This window comes from Dipodomys merriami, unplaced genomic scaffold, assembly GCF_024711535.1.
Source record: "Dipodomys merriami isolate MVZ:Mamm:240054 unplaced genomic scaffold, mDipMer1.0.p SCAF_1734, whole genome shotgun sequence".
NCBI lineage: Eukaryota > Metazoa > Chordata > Mammalia > Rodentia > Heteromyidae > Dipodomys > Dipodomys merriami.
In genome coordinates this window covers 1-13,033 of record NW_027203087.1, presented here as the reverse complement: position 1 = coordinate 13,033, position 13,033 = coordinate 1, and the positions used below count along the sequence as shown (strand labels likewise).

Genomic DNA, 13,033 nt, shown 5'->3' with positions numbered 1-13,033 from the left:
CGAGATAATAATAGTTTTATTTTATTTTTTGTGCTAGTACTGGGGTTTGAAGTCAGGAACTTGCTTTTCTTACTTGGCTTTTTGTTAAAGGCTTGAGGTCTACCTCTTGTATCACACCTTCACTTGTGGCTATTTTCTGCCTAATTGGCAATGAAAACAAGCAGATAGACAAGGTTGGCCCATATAATGCTGTACTATAAGTAAGCTTATAGGAGATACATAGTGTAAATGGGATCATTTTTCTTGGTCTTGTTTGAATATTTTCAGTTCTTTACATAATATGTTATGGCTTACATCTTTGCTGTTTTTGTATCATATTGCAGACTATTTATGTGCTGCTGCTATCTTTTGATGGAATTACTTGTACTTTATGAATAGAAAGGAAGTTTTAGAGGGTGCCTTCTTAGAATGAAAATGTAAATGTAAGCCATCTTTCTAGAGATGGTGTTTTGTGTCCTTTTCTTAAATATCTGTAAAGCTTCCCCAATGCTTTGTCTTTAATCAACTTGTCATGAAAAAATATCCAGGCCTTTGTTACCTATAGAAATCTCGGGCTGTCGTTAATGATTTCTCAAAGACACAGTATTAGTATTGGCCAGCAAGAAAGTCCGTAAGACTATAATCTTCAGAAGACCGGAATTGACCCTGTTTCTAGTGGTAGAATTTTGAAGAGACAACACCCAAGCCCAAAGTTCAAGGCCCACAACCGACAAAAAATAATAAAATCCGAAGTGTAGCCGGGTGCTAGTGGCGCACTCATGAACAGTCCTCAAAACCTGAAATTAGAGATGTGGCTCAAAATGGTAGACCACTATCCTCGAACTAAAGAGCTCAGTGACAGCACCCAGGCTGAGTCCAAGCTTCATGACATCAGTGATGAAGAACAACAATCCAAAGACAAAACTAAAACCACAAACAAAAAACCCCACTAAAGTGTACACAGAGGTCATTTTCAAAGCAACACAAATACATGAAGTTTCATGTGCTTTCATTTAAAGTGTTGTAGTTTGTGGGTTATGTTTAGACCTATGAGGTTTTTTTTTTAACTTGGCATATTTAAAAATATTTTTATAATTATATAGTTGATGTACAGAATGGTTACAATTTCATAAGGCAATTAATGAGTCCATTTCTTTTGGACAATATCACCCCTTCCTCTGCTCCCTCCCAATTTTCCCATGCCACATTTTATAACTACAAGTGCCAACTCCTAGGACATCATTTATTGTAAAATTATTTACTGTGTCAAAATCACCTGACAGAATTCTTCAGTGAAAAAAAAATTTGGTCTAGAGGTTTTAGGAGGAATTAAAAACTTTTTTAAAAAATTAATTATATATTGAAGATTTTTATACATACTAATGTTTCTTGAAACCAGATTTTGCAGATGTGATGTTTCCTTTGTAGTTTTCCCCCCTGCCAGATTCTATTGTGCACCATTTTAGTTGGTTTCTTTCTTGGTTTTTATTTATATAGGCCATTTCTTTTTTTTTAATATTTTTTGGCATTTTAATTAATTTATTTATTTTTGGGTCCAGTCGTGGGGCCTGAACTCTGGGCCTGGGCGCTGTCCCTCAGCTCTTCAGCTCAAGGCTAGCACTCTACCACTTGAGCCACAGTGCCACTTCCGGGTTTTTTTTCTTTTTGCTTATGTGGTGCTGAGGAATCGAAACCAGGGCCTCATGCATGCAAGGCAAGCGCTCTACCACTGAGCCACCTTCCCAGCCCTATATAGGCCATTTCTTTCAGTAATTATCACTGTAAATTAATTATACAAAGACTAGTTCTTGTTGTTGTTGTTTTGTTTTGTTTTGTGCTAGAGATCTAACCCAGAACCTCACATGGTCTATCAAGACCTGTAACATCCATATCCTTTTTTTGTTTTTTTGAGACAAAAAATTTTACTGTAGAGATGGCTTTGAACTTGCAGTCCCCTTGCTTCTGCCTCCACAGTGCTGAGTATTACCATTCCCCATTATACATAGCTTTAAAAAATTACTTTATTGATGTTTTAGATGTGATATACAGTGAGGTTACATTTACATATGTCAGGTGATAAGTACATTTCTTTCCTTTTCCTTAGTATCATCTGTTCCCTCATTCTCTCTTGCCTTTCTTTCCATCTCCTCCACTAGTTGCTTGGTTCACTTACATCAATGTCCAATGCAGTTGATGAGCCCCACTGCTATCTATTTTTACTTGTCTTCCACTGATTCTGTGCTCTGTCCCCACCTTCTTTCACATATGCATGTGAATACACCATATATGAGGTAAAAAAATAGAGTCATCTAAAAATGATAAGACAAATTAAGAAAAGGTCCTTTGTTTTCTTTGGAGTTCTTTTCAATATGTGTATGATTTTATATATATGTCTATGATTTATATATATATACATATATATATATATATATATATATATATATATATATATATATATATATATATATATATATGAAGAGCTGCTTGTGTATTACATTTTGGTGCTTTTCTCCTAAGGCTATCCTCTTTTGGTCTCACTATATATCTGTGTCTAGAACCCTGTATACTTGATCATATCTTGTTGTGCTTTAAATCTAACATCTGCATATCAGAGAGAACATGCACCTTTTTTGTTGCTGTTGTTGGTCATGAGGCTTGAACTTTGGGCTTGGTCGCTGTCCCTCAGCTCTTCAGCTCAAGGCGAGTGCTCTACCACTTGAGCTACAGCGCCACTTCCATTTTTCTAGTGGTTTATTGGAGATAGGAGTCTCACAGTCTTTCCTGCCCGGGCTGGCTTTGAACTGTGATCCTCCTGAGTAGCTAGGATTACAGGCGTGAGCCACTGACGCCCAGCTCATGCACCTTTTGTCTCCATAATCTTGGCTTACCTTGCTCAACATGATTTGTTCTAGTTACATCCATTCCCCTACAAATGCCATTATTTTATCCTTTGTAATGGCTGTTTAAAATTCCATTGGCTATAGGTACCACATTTTTTGTATCCATTCATCTGTTGTGGGACATCTGAGTGCTTCTTGTGGGAGGTTGTGAATATTGCAGCAATGAATTTGGATGTGCAGGTATCCTGTTCATATTCTGGTTCATGATGCTCAGAGTAAATGCCTAGGAGTGGTATGGCTGGATTTTGGGAAGGTCTATGTTTAGTTTTTTGAGGAACCTCCAGACTGCTTTCCAGAGTGGTTGTATTAGTTTACACCCTCCAGTAGTGCAATAGGTTCCTTTTTCTCCACATCCCTGCCAGCATTTGTTTTTGTCTGAATTCAGAATATTGACCAGTCTAACTGGGGTGAGATGGTATCTCAGGACTGTTTTGATTTAAATTTCCTTTATGGCCAGGGATGACAGTTTCTTTGCCATTTTTACCTTGTATTCTAAGAAACCTCCTTTGAGGTCCATTGCCCATTTAGTGATTGGTTTATTAGACTTGGGAGGGGCTTAGTTTCTTGAGTTCCCTGTTTATATGGAATATTAGGCCTTGTCTGATGTATTGCTGGTAGAGATTTTTCCCAATTGATTGGCTGTCTTCCTTGTTTAGTACCTATGTCTTTTCATTTGTCCAGTCTTTCTCCAATCTGTAGTTCCCCTGGGATTTGATTTAGGAAATTCCTGCCTGAGCCTATAAGTTCTAAAGTCTCTCCTACACTGTCTTACAGTAGTTTCAGAGTTTTGAGTCTGAGGTTGAGGTCTTTAATCCATTTTGAATTGATGTTAGTGCATGTTGACAAACATGCATGTGGCTTCCTGGTTTTTCCAGCACCAATAGTTGAAGAGGCTATGTTTTCCCTACTGTATGTATTTGGATCCATTGTTGAATATCAGATAACTGAAAGTATGTGGTGTTATTTCTAGGTCTTCTAATCTCATTGGTCTTTGGTTCTATTTTGGTACTAATACCAAGCTGTTTTTATTACCATGGCTCCTTGTAGAACTTGAATTTCTTTGCCTATTTTAGGTCTTTTGTTGTTCCACATGAATTTTTTTATTTGTTTTCTCTATTTCAGTAAAGAACACCATTGGGATTTTGGTGGGGATTTCATTGAATGTTTATATTATTGGGCCATTTTTTTTTCATTTTTTTTTTGGTTGGTCATGGGGCTTGAACTCGGGGCCTTGGTCCTGCCTGAGCTGGCTTTGAACTGTGATCCTCAGATCTCAGCCTCCTGAGTAGCTAGGATTACAAGTGTGAGCTACTGGTGCTTGGCAGTATAGCCTTTTTCACAATATTGATTGTACCTCTCCAAGAACATGAGAGGTCTTTCACTTTCCTAGTGTCTGATTTCTTTTTTAGATGTATATAGTTTTTACTAAATAGATCTTTTACATCTTTGGTTAGGTTAATTCCTATATATATATATATATATTTGAGGCTATTGCAAATTGTGTTGTTTTCATGATTTCCCTTTCTGCTTGAGCATTGTTGGCATACACAAAGGTTGCTCATTTTTGTGGATTAATTTTGTATCCTGCTACTTTGCTGAAGTGGTCTATTATGAGTTTGGGAGTGGAGTATTTGGGGTCCTTCAGGTATAACAGCATGTCATCTGCAAATAAGGATAGTTTCATTTCTTCTGTCCTTATGTGGATCCCTTGAATGTGCTTTTCTTGCCTTACTTCTCTGGCTAAGGATCCTGTAACCATATTGAAGCAGAATGGAGAAAGTGGGCATCTATGCATTGTTTCTGATTTTAGGGAAAATGGTTTTAGTTTTTCCCCATGTAGTATTCTTTTGGCTGTTGGTCTATGATATATTACTTTTGTTGCTTTAAAGAATTTTCCTTCTGTTCTTTGAATATAAGTGCCTTATATTCTTTGAATAGGAGTGGATGGATTTTGTCAAAGGCTGTTTGTACATCGGTTGAGATGATCATGTGGTTCTTGATCTTGGCTCTGTTGATGTGCTGAATTGCATTTATGGATTTGCATATGTGGCATGTAGGTATGTATGTATATATCTTGTGTATGTTTCTTGCATCTGTGGGATGAAGCCTACTTTGTAATTTTTCATGTGGCATCCCAGATCTTGTTGTTTTGTCTCCTCCTCCTCCTCCTCCTCCTCCTCCTCCTCCTCCTCCTCCTCCTCCTCCTCCTCCTCCTCCTCCTCCTCCTCCTCCTCCTCCTCCTCCTCCTCCTCCTTCTTCATTTTTGGTAACCTCACAAGTGGTCTGTCAATTTAATCACTTTTTAAAGAAGAAGCTTTTTGTTGTATTAATTTCAGGTATATTTAAAAAATTTCTATCTCGATTTCTGCCATAACCTTTTTTAACATCTCTCTCCCTTTAGATTTAACTTTTTTCTTCCTTTTCTAGCAATTTTAATTATATCATGAGATTATTTACTTGAGCTGCTTCTGTTTTCTTTATGCTTAGGTCTTTCCCTTCAGCACTGTTATTGCTGTATCCCAGAGGTGCTGTTGTGATGTGTTTCCATTTTCATTGAATTGGAAGAACTTTCTAATTTCTTCTGTGACCCAGGTCTTACTCAGTAGTGTGCTGTTCAGCCTCCCTGTATTTGACTAATTTCTACAGTATGCTTTGTTCTTACAAACTAGTTTAATTCCACTATGGTCTAATAGGATGCAAGGGATTATGTCAATTCTCTTTATTTGTTTAGGTTCTTTATGTGAACTATAAAATTATCTATTTTGGAGAATGTTCCACAAGCTACTGAGAAGAGGTTATGGTGTCATTTAGTTCAGAGGCTTCTTGGCTTGTTTTGTTTGATTGACCTGTCCTTTGGTGAGAATGGAGTGTGAAACTCTCCCACTATTATTTTGTTTGGGTCTTTCTTGTTCTGTAAATCCAAGAGTTTTTGTTTAACACATTTAGATGCGCTATTGTTTGGTGCACAGACATTGACCACTATGATTTTCTCTTTATGGATCATTCCCTTTATTAATATGTAGGGACCTACATTGTCTTTTTGTACTGATTTTAATGAGAAGTCTGTTTTTTATCAGATATCCATATGGTGACTACTGCCTTCTTACAGGGTACATTTGGGTGGAAGATCTTTTCCATAACATGACTTGGAGTTTGTTTTTACTTTGGCTGTGAGATGGGTCTCTTGGAGACAATAAATTAATAGATCTTGTTTTCTTTCTTTTTTTGCTATTTATTTATTTATATTGTGAAAATACTGTACAGAGGGGTTACAATTACATGGGCAAAGTAATGAGTACATTTATTATCAAGTATTGTTGCCTCCTCCTTTGTTTCCCCTTCCCATCCCTTCCCATTCCTTCCCATCTCCCCTCACCCCCTAACTCCCCCATGGATCTTCTTTTCTGAGCCAGTCTGTAGTTCTTTTTCTTTTGATTGGAGAATTTGAGTGTGTTAATGTTTAGGATTATTAGAGAGAGATGTGTTATGTTATCTGCCATTTTCTTGTTTTCTTGTTGCTTCTTTCCTTTCCCTGCACTTACTAAATTGATCTTCTAGTGATTTCTGTCTGATATGATTCCCTGATCTTAATTGTTTTCTTCAGATTTTATTCTTCTTTTATTATTTTTTGCAGTGTGGGTTTAGTGTTCATGAATTTCTTTAATTTTTGTCATGAAAGGTTTTCATTTCGATAGCTTCTCTGGGTACACCAATTTGAGTAGGCAGTTGTTGGAAACTACATTATCAGGCTCTTTGCATTGAGGGTTTATGTGGAAAGGTCCTCAGCGATTTTGATTTTTCCATTGTAATGTAATTCCTTCTTTGATTTTGTGGCATTTAAAATCAGTTCCTTGCTACTCAGGTCTAATGGTTTTACTATGATATGTATAGAAGTGTTCTAGGATCGTGTCTACTAGGTGTTCTATATGCTTCTGTTATGCAGGTGAGATTTTCTCTCTTAAGATTGGGGAAATTTTCTGTAATGATCTTATTGAATAGGTGTTCCATTACTCTTTTGAAATTTTTCCATCTCACCTATCCCAGTTTATATGTTGATTTGAGTTCTTGGCTTTTTCTGCCAATTCTTGGATTTCCTTTTGGTAATTTTTGAGTTCTTTTTTCCATACCTATTAATTGCTGTTCCAGATTCTCTGTTTTATCCTCAACTCCTGATATTCTATTTTCCATCTCACTTATTATGTTACCTATAGCTTCCATTATGGTTTGCATTGTGGAAATTGACAACTTATGGTTCCTATATCAGGTCTCATTGTTAATTCTATCTTTTAATGAGGTATATACTGTGTCTATTTTTGTCTGTATCTTTTTTGAAGTGTTGGAATTTCTTTGATATTTCTTTTTGTGTTCTTGAAATTGCTTTTCCATCTTCCCTTTTATTTCATTGGCCAATTTGGCCATCATTTCTTTACTGGTTCCTTTGTCCTCCATTTCTTCTTCCTTGTTACTGTAGTTCTTTCCTGGATTGCTGCTGGCTTTTGGATTTGGTTTGTTTTCTTGACTGTCCATGACTCTTGTAATCTTTCCTTTTGGTATATGCATTTGGGTTCAGGGATTGTCGGTGCTGTAGTCTAATCTTTGTCTGTTGGCCCAATTTTTGCCTGTCAGGTACCAACAGCCTTCACTTTGCCTGGGCTGGTTTACACTGGGTAGGGTAACTGAAGCAGGGTCCCCAAGCTGGCTAGCACCTGTGTGCATAATCAGCCCTGGGATAACTGAAAGGAGCTTGGTCTGGTCTGCAGCGGGGACTGAAGTTAGCTTCAGGAGTCTGGGTTAGGCATTGGCTTCAGAAGGATTGGGGTCCTCACTGTGCACAGGGCTTTTTTTGTGCCTTGGCCCTGGGTTGGTTCTCTTCCAACAAGTGACCAGCAGTTGGTCTGGTGCATCTTGTATGTGTTTACATGTGCTCTGCCTGTTACTCATACATTTACTCTTTTTGCAGTTCCAGACAGGGACCAGTGGGTCCTGGCAGGGTTCAGTGCTGCAGCTACCAACAAGGGTGTGCTCTGTTGGTGGACAGCATGTACCTGTGATTTGACCTGCAAATGTTTAATGGGCCTGCAGTTCTCGTCAGGGTTTGGCACCTAGGCAGCTTGCACTCCTGTATAGGGCTGGTGCATGCATTCACTTGGCTGTTCCTGGTGGAAATGCTCTACAGGTGGCTGGTTAGCACACATGTTTGTGTTTTCTGACAGGAGAGCCCTCTACCAGTGCCTGACTTGTCTGTTAGGGAGGGCCGAGATTTGGACTACTCTGGGATGAGGGGGCATGTCCCTGTGGGTGAGTGAACGTTGGTTCTCACACTGACCTTTCTCTGGATAGCCAGTGCTATGGGGGATACAGGGTCCTAGCACCTGTCTAGTTGGAGTTCCTGTAGCCTTCCACTGGAAGCCAGCAGTTGGGGTGGTGGGAATATGGAAGGGCTCAGGCCTCTTTGTGTGCTTCAAGTGTGTTGTTCCTTCTTAGCAGGGAGAGAGGTCCAGATCAACCTCTGTGGGTCACTAACCAGTGCTGCAGTACTGGTCTCCTGTGTGGGGTGAGTGGCTCCAGCCTGATACTTACTGATCCTAGAACTGGTTTTGGATGACTGTCAGTGCTGTGGCAGATTTCTGTATCTATTGTTGCAGATTTCAGGTTGGTAGGCCACTATGTTCCTTCATATCAATTGTGGGCTGAGCAGTGGGGCAGTGGGAGCTGTCTCTGACTGGGTGTTGCTGTGCCTGGTCTCTGGTCTTGGTCTCTGCCCGGTCTGTGTCCAGTGCTATGGGAGTTTTCTGTGTCTGCCTTTTGAGATTGGCTGGTGTTCCTGAAGACACAAGCAGTGGGCCCCTTTCAATGCTTAACAGCACTGCCATGAGGGGTCAGGGGGTGGACTTTGAGATTTTCCATCTTTGTGTGTGCAAATTCCTGTGATTCTCTGCATGTTTGTTTATTCGTTATTGTCTATCTCTTGGGGGAACTGCATATGGGACCCTAAGTCTATTTGGTTAGAGAGAACTAGGGCCATTCTCTATTGCTTCAGTGCCATTTTTATACATTCAAAACTTAATTTCAGTAGTAAATACATGATTATCTAGGTTATTCTTTAAGTAATATGAGTCTTTCAAAGGATTGTTTTAATTTAATTGTTGACCTTATAGTCATCTCTTTTTGTTGTATGAGAACCATTTTTTTAAATTTTGGGTCTGGTCGTTGGGCCTGAACTCTGGGCCGGGGCGCTGTCCCTCAGCTCTTCAGCTCAAGGATAGCGCTCTACCACTTAAGCCACAGCACCACTTCCAGATTTTTTTCTTTTTGCTTATGTGGTGCTGAGGAATAGAACACAGGGTCTCATGCATGCAGGCAAGCACTCTACCACTGAGCCACCTTCCCAGCCCCATATGAGAACCATTTTAGACAACTATAACATCTTATACTTCTCCAAGGATTATTATTTCTTTTGCCTGTAGCAGTTTAGATATGATAAAGAACAGAAGAGAAGTACAGTTTATCATATTTACTTAATGTTCCAGGGCAGGGGGTTGTGTTTTGTCAGTCAATCTGCATCAGAGGTTGGCCCAGTAAATTCCTTAGCTTCTTTGAACTTCTGTCTCCTCTTCTACCAAGTGGGAGAAGTTAATGCCTACAATTCAAAAGAATCCATTGAGAGAAGGTGCTGAAATCATCCTAAATTCTACTAAATAATGGCTGTTATGATCAATAAAGTTAATGATACACATTCTTTCTGGGACAGGGGGTGAAATGTCAGACAGACAGGAAAATATCAATCTGCCTTTATTTCCCCTTTTGGCTGGAAGAATGGAGCAAGCCTTGCTGTAGTTAGAACCCTCAGAAGAATCTGGATCATGCTAAGCAGATGATCTGCTCAGGGATGCAGGCAGCAAACTCCACTGAGCCATATGGGTGAGTGGAGATGAAGTTCCAGGAAATGTAGCGCCCCCTTTCCCCTGCCCCCCCCAATCACCTTTCTGGCCTTTCAAATGGTGGGAAGTTGGAGGCATAGAAATGGAGGGACAAAGGGTGAACCAATGCTGTAACAGTACTCAATGGACACTTTTAAATGAACTATCCAACTTACTGGTGGAGATGGGAGTGGAGGAAACACTGCAAGAGAGCATGGGAAGGGGTGACCACTGGCTAAGAAGAATTGTCCTCATGACTTGACTTATGGAACTGTAACCCCTCTGTGCATCATTTATTTTATAATTACAAGGATGTTTTTTCTTTTTTTGTCAGTCATGGGGCTTGAACTCTGGGCCTGGGCGCTGTCCCTCAGCTCTTCAGCTCAAGGCTAGCGCTCTACCACTTGAGCTACAGCGCCACTTCCGGTTTTCGGGTGGTTTATTGGAGATAGGAGTCTCACAGACTTTCCTGCCCCGGCTTGCTTTGAACCGAGATCCTCAGATCTCAGCCCCCTGAGTAGCTAGGATTACAGATGTGAGCCACCAGCTCCCAGCTAGAATGACATTTTTTAATGGTAGCAATTTTCAACTCCAGCTATCTATTCCTCCAGATGCAGAATGAAACCATCTATTCTTTAAATGTTGAAAACTAATTTGTGTGTGGTAGTGGGCACTGAAACTTGAACTCAGGTTTTCATGCTCTGATTTAGCTTTTTAAAAAATTCAAGATTGGTGCTCTACCAACTTGAACCACACCTCTTCCTCTGTCTTTTTTGCTGATTAATTGGAGATAAGAGCCTCTCCAGTTGGTCTGCTCAGGCTTGCTTTGAACCTTGATCCTCAGATCTCAGCCTCTTGAGTATCTGGGATGACATGTGTGAGCCACAGGCACCAGACCTGACAAACTAATTTGAAAGTCTAAAATCTTCTGTGGGTCAAGCAAAACCGTCTGTGGGTACTAATCTGGGGGATCTATAGCACAATATAATATCATCATAATATTGTCTCTTTTAAACACACACACACACACACACACACACACACACACACACACACACACACACACAAGCGAAGGCAGAGAGACTCATGTGGATGAAATAATCATGGAGTTTTCTCCTTGATCTCTTTGCTACTCTACATTTGGCAATGGTCAAGGCTCTTAGTCTAGTTGCCTATGTTCTGCATTTGTGTATTTTCTGTCCCACTAAACTCTTCAAGAATCATTTCCAATGCAGTTTATGCCCAGTGTTTACTGGCAATAATCATAGTTCAAAGTGAGACATGCAGCTCAATTCTAACATGTTGAGGGAGCGACAGGCATGGGGTGACCAAACAACTCGAGCCCCCAAGCAGGAGAGAGACCCAGTCTGAGCAACAACCTTTTGCTGATGACCTCCTTCTGAACAGCAACAGCATATGATCATGCTTCTCTGCTTATGAAAATAGTACTGTTTGGGACCAAAATACACTTTCAGATAGGAAAAAGAATACAGTGTATTGAGCACTGTTAGAGGCAGGGCCTAGACCAGAGACTTCCCATGAGTTAGCTTTGCAATCACCCTGTGAGGTAAACATTATCTTTGTTCCCATTAGGTAGACCAGAAAACTGAAGAACAAGCAAACATTATCTCAAGATTTGTGATGCTGGAAAGGAGTAGAGACAGAAGGAATGAGTCAGCCTGATGCAGAAACCAATGTGGTTCCCCATCCCACGTGTCTGCTATCTTTGGAGCAGCGAAAGAGACGTGTGGTCACACGGTCACATGATCTTCTGGTCATGTAATTATGTGGTCTCCTTCCTGAAGATGTGGAGGAGAGATCAACAGAAAGCATCAGCTGACTTGTGCCAACTTTGTCTGTGAAACAAGATTAGGCAGGTGACCTATTCCAGGATTTAGGCAGCATGGATTCTGGAGCAAAATTCCATGGAAGGAATTTGGGGACTATATTTCTCAGTACTTGCCTCAGTCCTTGGTATTTCTTCATTTGACTCTCCTGGGAGTCTGGCCTCAAAGGGCATGCCCAAATCCCCCCTATGGCAAGAAAGAAGGGCCAGCATTGGACTTGTGCTTATGATATTACAGGATTATGAATGAATTAATGCATTAGGGAATGAATGAAATGATATAAACACATGGTAAATTGGTTCCAACTCTCCAGTGACATTTGACACATAAGCGAAGATTTCAAAGAGAAGCTTTTCCATTTTAAGCTTAAAATATAATCAGCAGAGCCAGGAGCCTGTGGCTCACCGCTGTCATCCTAACTACTCAGGAGGCTGAGATCTAAGGATCGCAGTTCAAAGCCAGCTTGGGTAGGAAAGCCTGTGAGACTCTTCTTTTTTAATTAACTACCAAAAGAAACCACCAGGGCTGGGAAGGTGGTTCAGTGGTAGAGCGCTTGCCTTGCATGCCTGAGGCTCTGGGTTCAATTCCTAAGCACAACATAAGCAAAAAGAAAAAAAGCCAGAAAGTGGCACTGTGGCTCAAGTGGTAGAGCGCTAGCCTTGAGCTGAAGAGCTGAGGGACAGCACCCAGGCCCAGAGTTCAGGCCCCATGACCGGACCCCCCCAAAAAATTTAACAAAAGAAACCACCAGAATTGGAGCTGTGACTCAAGTGGTAGAGTGCCAGCCTTGAGCAAAAAATAATTCAGAGACAGTGTCCAGGACTGGTACAAAAAGGAAAAGCAAGAAAACAAAACAAAACAACAAAAAAAACAACCAATAATAAGCAGAAAGCCCACAAGGGTGAAAACAAAGATTGGGTGAAAAAATCTTTTCACTGCTAACAAAGCAATTGTTCCCAGAGAAGGATAAATGAGTAGATAAATCTATTGGGAGCTTCTATTCTGGATGCTTGGGTCTCTGCAGAGAACAGAAACTTTAGAAGAAGAAAAAGTAAAGAAAGATGGAAAAGGAAGTAGGAGGCGGGCTTCACTCTGAAGCTACACCTCTTCCTCTTCCTCCCTGTCACTCTAATGCCTTCCTCCGAGTCCATTCATTCCCAGGACCTAGGTTTGCTCAGATAAGGGATTTGCAGAGAAAGAACTCTCCCTATCTCTCCCCTGAAGAAGAAAAGTTCTACCCACTTTCCTCTCTGCCAGTGTCCCAGATGTGATCTGCTTGACAAACAAAAATACACAGTGAATTTTTAAAAAGGGCAGTGGCAGCCCAAACAGCTATCTGTTCAACCCCAGAGAATTTTTCTCAGCCAGGGCTTGTTTTCTAAATTCC

General features: G+C 40.4%; 1 long non-coding RNA gene across 15 annotated transcripts in view; it reads left to right on the top strand.

The window, feature by feature from the left end:
• Positions 1-12,560, top strand: part of LOC138829525 (uncharacterized) — a 43,532-nt gene extending 30,972 nt beyond the window's left edge. For 10 of the 15 annotated variants that reach the window (XR_011372663.1, XR_011372660.1, XR_011372658.1 and 7 more), the window contains 2 exons: positions 9,631-9,800; positions 11,393-12,560. This is a non-coding gene — a long non-coding RNA (uncharacterized lncRNA). Of the gene's footprint in view, positions 1-4,817; positions 4,937-9,630; positions 9,801-11,392 lie in introns of all 15 variants that reach the window. The other 5 variants (XR_011372652.1, XR_011372664.1, XR_011372659.1 and 2 more) reach the window with 3 other exon arrangements.
• Positions 12,561-13,033: the final 473 nt, after the last annotated feature.